This window comes from Phoca vitulina, unplaced genomic scaffold (genome assembly GCF_004348235.1).
Source record: "Phoca vitulina isolate PV1807 unplaced genomic scaffold, GSC_HSeal_1.0 scaffold9, whole genome shotgun sequence".
Lineage (NCBI taxonomy): Eukaryota > Metazoa > Chordata > Mammalia > Carnivora > Phocidae > Phoca > Phoca vitulina.
The window spans coordinates 60,066,805-60,073,242 of NW_022589712.1; the positions used below are offsets into that span (position 1 = coordinate 60,066,805).

General features: G+C 46.3%; 1 non-coding gene across 1 annotated transcript; it reads right to left on the minus strand.

Annotated features, from left to right (window-relative positions):
- Positions 1–5,973: 5,973 nt before the first annotated feature.
- Positions 5,974–6,077, minus strand: LOC116634794. The gene has a single exon (XR_004300036.1). It is a non-coding gene; the product is annotated as a U6 spliceosomal RNA (small nuclear RNA).
- Between the last annotated feature and the right edge of the window lie 361 nt (positions 6,078–6,438).

The following is a 6,438-nucleotide window of genomic DNA, read 5'->3' on the forward strand; positions in this document are numbered from 1 at the left end:
AGTATGACAAATTCATCCTATCCTCCTCCCTCCCCCCCCCCCCCCCCCCCCCCCCCCGTAGCAAGCATCTTCTTTTTTTTTTACTTTGTGGTCGGAATAGAGTAACTCATTTATCAATGATAGTTAAACCTTTTCCTTTCTTTAGTGTTTTTAAAAATTACCTATGGCTTTAAAAACAATAGGATTTAGCTCCTGAATTGCCATGTTAATTAGCTGTGTCTAAACAGATAGCAGAGAGAATACAATTGTTCAGTGGAGGGCTAGGAAAGAGAAATCCTTTGGATATTTACCCTCCTCTTAAAAAGCAAAACAAAACAGAACAACAATCTGTGGACTTTTCCCTTTAACAGTTGTTCAGAATTGGAAATGTTGTGTCCTATTTGCTTCTGTCTCTCGATAAGAGATCCCATTTGGCTTATTCAAACACAAACCATGTCCAAATGATTGTATTTTTACTTTAAACAAATTGTATCTGACTTCTCTTGCAGCAATAAGATTAAAAACAGTGCTCAAATTTTTGAGACATCTCTGCTTCAGTAGGGGCCACATGTTTGTGTTCCTCCTGTCAAAATGATTACCTCAAGTAATCCATCTCACGGGATCATGCTTATCGTAAACATGTGTTTTCCCCAGAGATGTGCATCATGCAGAGCGTCTGACAACTCACACGGTGGTGATGGTTGGGAAGATGAGGGTCTGAATCCTTCATCGGGTGGTGTTAGGATTTCACGGAGTGGGAGGTGACAGATGCGACGGCTTCAGGCGGCCATGTGGTATGGCTGTGCTAGGATGTGTCAGGCGCATCAGAAGTTGTCTCAGTGGTGGCTTTAGTATCACAGTACAGCATCCAGGCTCATCAGTCAAAAAACACATGCAATCTGTGGGGAAGGGTTGTTTGTGGATATACAAGACCGGTGCAGGAAGCACTAAAGTTACATTGATCTTTGTCTTCATTTATATGCTCAAGCTCCGGGACTGTCCCACCTGAAGCCAAGCCTGGGAAGTAGGGGAGCAGCTGAGAGCGGAGCACTGGCCACCACCCCATTCCTTTGACTCTGGAGCTTCCTTCTAGTTTCTCAAAAGGGTTTGTGGCATATGGTTTCCGTTTTATAACTATAAAATGTACAAAGTAATGTATATTTGTTTTATAGATGTCTTTTAAAGGGAGACACCCCAAATGATCCGTACGGAGGTAGTGGTCTCCAAACCTTTCTGCTCATTCACCCCACGGTAAAACCTTCTGAGCTTGCCCTTTAGTATATTTATTTGTAAACACACACACACACACACACACACACACACACACACACACACTGCACACACTGCTGTACTGATATGTACATTAAAAACCATGGCAAACATAGAATTTTTCAAACACACTATTCTCCTGTACTCAATAGAGCTTAGGGAATGGGGCAAGGTGTATTTAAGGGTAGCACCTAGAAGGCTGCAATCGATTAAAGAATGTGTATGTAACATTTGTGGCAAAGTGGATGTAAAATAGGCATGGGCGCATGATCGTAGGTCAAGGAATGTATGTATGTGTGTATTTATTTTTACTTAAAACGGGCATTTTTGGTTGGGGAAGAGAATAGTGAAGAAAGAGATGTCCCCTTTACACGAGCTATTTTTAATTCTGTTTTTTGGGACCACTTGATCTAGAATGTTTTGGAAATTTCTGAAAGATTTCACAGTCCATGGATTTAAGCAAAATAAGAAAACATAGGAGGGGGAGAAACAAATAATGCAAAGACGGGATGTATTGCTTGAGAATTTCAGTACCGATCTGAAAAGCATGTTCCAATAATTCCTGGTAACCATCATCTCACTGATTATATATCTCTCTTCTATTTGTTTATAACCCCACATCTCCAAATGTGTGGAAGATGCACAGATTCATTTTCAGATTATCTGAGGTAGGAAGGACCGATGTTGGTATCATTTGAACCCACATTTCAGCTGCTTGGGGGCTGATGGGTGGACACGGCCTGGAAGCATTTACCTACACCATCTGTTTTGCAAACACAGTGAATAGCATCTTGCTGAACAAGGGCCTCAATGTGGAGGTGGCATTCCAGTGTTTATTTCTGGACCTATGAGTTACTTTAGCACAGTTATTGTTAGTAGTTTATAAAGCCATATTTAAACTTGTACACTTGATTGTAAGATAGATTTGAATTGTGCACTATGTTGATTACTGTACATAAATGTGGAAATTCTGTACATTTGGTCTCAATGCTGTATGTATTTGATGTGTAAATGATAACTAGCGGTTATGAAATAGCTTGCTGTGAATGTCTTTATTCCCATTTGCTTCTCTTTTGCAAATTTAAACTTTACACTCATGAGAAAAGTCTGAAATTTTTGCAGCTAACATACTGTTCAGTAGTGGTCTCTTAGATTCTTGGGAAGATCTTTTCCTTATAAGCTCTGGTATAGTTATAACAGAGGTAATGAATTTTTTAGGCATATAACTTTTGGATCCAAAATTCAAATGAATGTTTTTTAAGGAGAAAAACAGGTCTTTGAATATGCTCTCCTACCCTCTCCTGCCTTTAGATCTTGCCCAGAGCTTTTGGGGAGTGATGTCCGCTAGTAGAGAGAAGAAGAGGAGAGGGTGGGAGCAGGACACACGTTAAGACCTTCACCTTGGGCGCTAGGCCTGATGAGAGAGCAATTTCCCCTTCCATTAATAGTGTCTAAATTAGTTTTTGTACCTCTTCAATGAAGTAATTATGATTCCCATTTTGTAGATGAGGAAGGAGACTTAGGGAGGTAAATTAGGGTAAAGTGACTAAGATGTGCTCAAGTCATAGATTTGCAGTGAGTTTTTAGAAATACAAATATTACTAAGTGTTCCACACAGACGTGCCTGGCAATGAACCGCAAAAGATAGCTGGGCCTCAGGGCATGTCGGGATTGAGAGAGACATTTAGGATGTTCGAAATCCTACCTAGAAGTTTGACCAACCATTATTCACATATTAACATCTTAGCATTTAGAGAATATTGCAATAAGGTAACAGCCAAAATCCCAAACTTCCCAAACCATGGGAATATCTATTAAATAGAAATTGAGAGAACACCGTAATCCCACATTCTAGAGATAATAGTTTGGTTTTTAGACTTCCTTTCTCTCTTGACTTATAAATCCCAACTAGTTAGCCCTGCTTACTAACGTAGACCCTTATTAACATAGGCTCATAACTGAAAATGCTTTGGGACAAATCTGTATCCACTTCAACTTAAGTTAGCTCCAGACCTTCTAGAACTTGTGTGGAGGTCCTGGGCTCAAGCCTGGTGTCTGTCCCCTTAGGGAAGCTTGCTCTCCTTGCTTTCAGAGGCATCAGAAGGAAGAGGGTTGCTCGCCTTCCCAGCGCGCTGTGCTCTCAGAAGTGTGAAGAGAAATGCCTTGCTGCCGGTTATACTGAGTATCCCATGACTTGAGTTTTCATAGTTTTGTCCTTCTTTTCTTTTAGAGAAGAGTCAGGGCAGTTGGTGTCCTTGCTCTCCCAGGGCTGTCTATTTTGTTTGTACAAGATGTTGACACCCATGAAGCACTTGCCAGCCATGTGGGGCTGGTTCCCATTAGCCACAGACTTTTCTTTTAAAACCTACCAAAGTTAAAGTAGCTGATCCCATGGATGAAAGAAAACTCTGGAAAACAAAGGAAAGAGGACCAGCTTCCTCCCTCATGGTAATGACTGTGTTGCTGCCCTGTGTGCCCAAGAGGTACCTGGTCTATTTTCGTGGTAGTGGTGCGCTCGTTGTGAAGACTTAGGGGGTCATCTCCAGTTGAGGGCCTGTTAGATTGGAGGTTCACCTACCCGGGGGTGTGTTTGGTCTGGGCAAGCACACTAGGTAACTCAAGCTCAGCATGTAAACATCCAGGTAAACCGTGACTAAAACAATGTCACGGGCAGCCTCGAAAGGGAGGAGGAGAGTTGAGGGAAGGGCTGTCGTGGCAGGGGGCAGCCCTGGGCCCCTCCCCCAGCCCTCCTGTGTCCTGTATTTATTGTGTGGAAGCTTTGCTGCTTCCTTCTCCACCCTCACAGACCTCCCTCTAGCCAGCCGGCGCGTTCCAGGGCCAAGAGTGGACATTTTAGGACTGCTCAGGGATGTCAGCGAGTCCAGATTCACTGGTGGCCCAAGCATAAGAAGGGGGGAAGTGGGGAGGAAGACTGGGCCGGATGGTTTGGAAGTCATCCCTCTGAAGGTAAGGAGGGCTTCTGAGCAGGGGACGAACACAGGGAAAGAGTATGTAAATAAGATGTGTCTGATGACAGCCCAGCTGCAGGGCTGCAGGACGAGTCAGACAGGACAGAGCGGCTGGGCCTGATCTCAGCGGCTGGAGTAGAGGCGAGACGTGGGGCAGGGGTGCAGGGGGAATCAGGAGGGGGAGCCGCCAGCCACAGAGCGCAGGAAATGCTGACTCCTGGATGTGGGGAAGGAGAGGACCCCGGTAAGGAGGTAATGCTGGGAGACTGGGGACGCCCGCTGCCAGGTGTAGGAAATGTGGAGAAGGGGCACTGGTGTTGGGCGGGGAGTGGTGTTTGGGGTTAGCCACACCGAACATGAGGAACCATGCGGGACTGGAACTTGTGAAGGGGGGGAAAGGGACGCTGCAGCCCCCAAAGGCATGGTGGAAGCAAATGGGCTGGAGAGAGATGAAAAGGCTTTAGCACCCTGCATTTGTATAATGTTTCACTGTCTTTAGGATACTGTCTCAGCAACTCCCTGGCCCGGACACCTGGTGTCCTCATATACAAAACGAGGGCTCTTGCAGGTTGATCTTCAGGTACCTTCCAGGTCAAATCTCCTTTCATCGTCCCCCACGGTTGAATTCCACTTCTCTGTCAAGTGATTTCACCTCCTGCTTTGTTGATTCTCATCATGTCAAAAGGAGGAATTTCATGATCCAATCAGCTACTAACGGCTAACATTTACGTATCACTTACTACGTGCCGAACGCCATGTTCTTGGCAACCTACGTACCTTAGCTCGTTTAAGCTTCACCACGACCCAGCGAGACAGGTACTGACACTGTCATCACCCATGACACTGTCACCACCACCACCTTCCTCAGCATCCTCACCATCAGCACCGTGTCTGGTTCACAGATGAGGAAACCGAGGTGAAGAGAGGTTAACTGACTTGTCCCGGCTCTCCGCCGAGGGAACGGCAGAGCTGGCGTCTAAGAGCCTGGCTTTGACCCTGCCGTGCGCCGCTGGCTCCACACCATTCTAGTGGGTGTGTGGCTAGACCGCACAACCTCTTGAGGAAGGGGCTGTGAGGATGGAGGTGCTTGTGTTGAAGCAGAAATGACTTGACCTAATTAACTTCTGCCGAATCATTCTCAGCCAACTGGGTGGGCTTTGCCTTCTTCTAGAACACACGCAGACCCTGCCACCAGGTCCTTGTTCCATGTTCAGACAGACCCTGGCTCTCTGTTGGGGGCTGTCTGAGATGCGGGGTATCCCTGGTTCATGCACTTCACTTCTGGTGGTCATGGCCACTGGCCCCACACACTTCATTCACCTTGACTCCTTAGAGAGGGAATTCCTGGGGGGATGACTGAAAAAGGAGAAAACACCCCTAAGTGGCAGGGTTCTTAGGGTTCCTACCACCTGCTGCCCAGAGGAGCTCACCACGCACATTGCTGGCCACCTTCTATAAACAGATGCTGCACACTTCCCCATCTCTAAGCCCAGACCCGCACGTACATATGCCTGTGGGATGCTGCCTGTGGATGTCTCCACCTGTCCAGATGTGAGCTGATAATCCCCTTTCCCCCCGTGTTTCTGAGCCTCTCAGTAGCTAAGCAAGACCCCTGGAGTCACCCAGTCCTGTGGATTCTGCTTCCTGCAGCCAGTTTGAATTCATCTCCTCCTCAGCTCAGCCTCACCTTCTGGGGCTGCTGTCTTCTCTCCAGGCTCCTTCCTTCTGGTCCGCCTCCCTCAAACCCGTTCTCCGCCTTGCTGCCAAGCTATTCCCGAATTTGCATGTCATCCTTGCGCAGGGGCCATGCTAATCTCTGTATCGTTCCAGTTTTAGTGTTTGTGCTGCCGAAGCGAGCACTGCCAAGCTACTCAAAAAGGGAAAGTGTCCACGAGGCTTCTGTAGCGTTCAGGATAAAGTACAGGCACGGAAGTCTTTCCGTGCCCTGGAACCTGCCTCCCTCACTTGCCATATTTCCCACTGCTGCCCTTCCCATCCTCACACACCAAACCCCAGAGCTACCAAACTATGAATTTGCCACTTTGTTTTACCTGTCATTCCACCACTGAAGGGATGATGCTGTTGTAAAACAAATTTTGTTGGCATTTTTTTCTCTTCTATTCACATAGATAACAAATGGTTGACTGTAGTTGATTTTTTTCTGTTTTCTCAGCTGAATGCCTTCTTTTCACCAGACTTCCCCCAAGGAGAGACAGCCAAA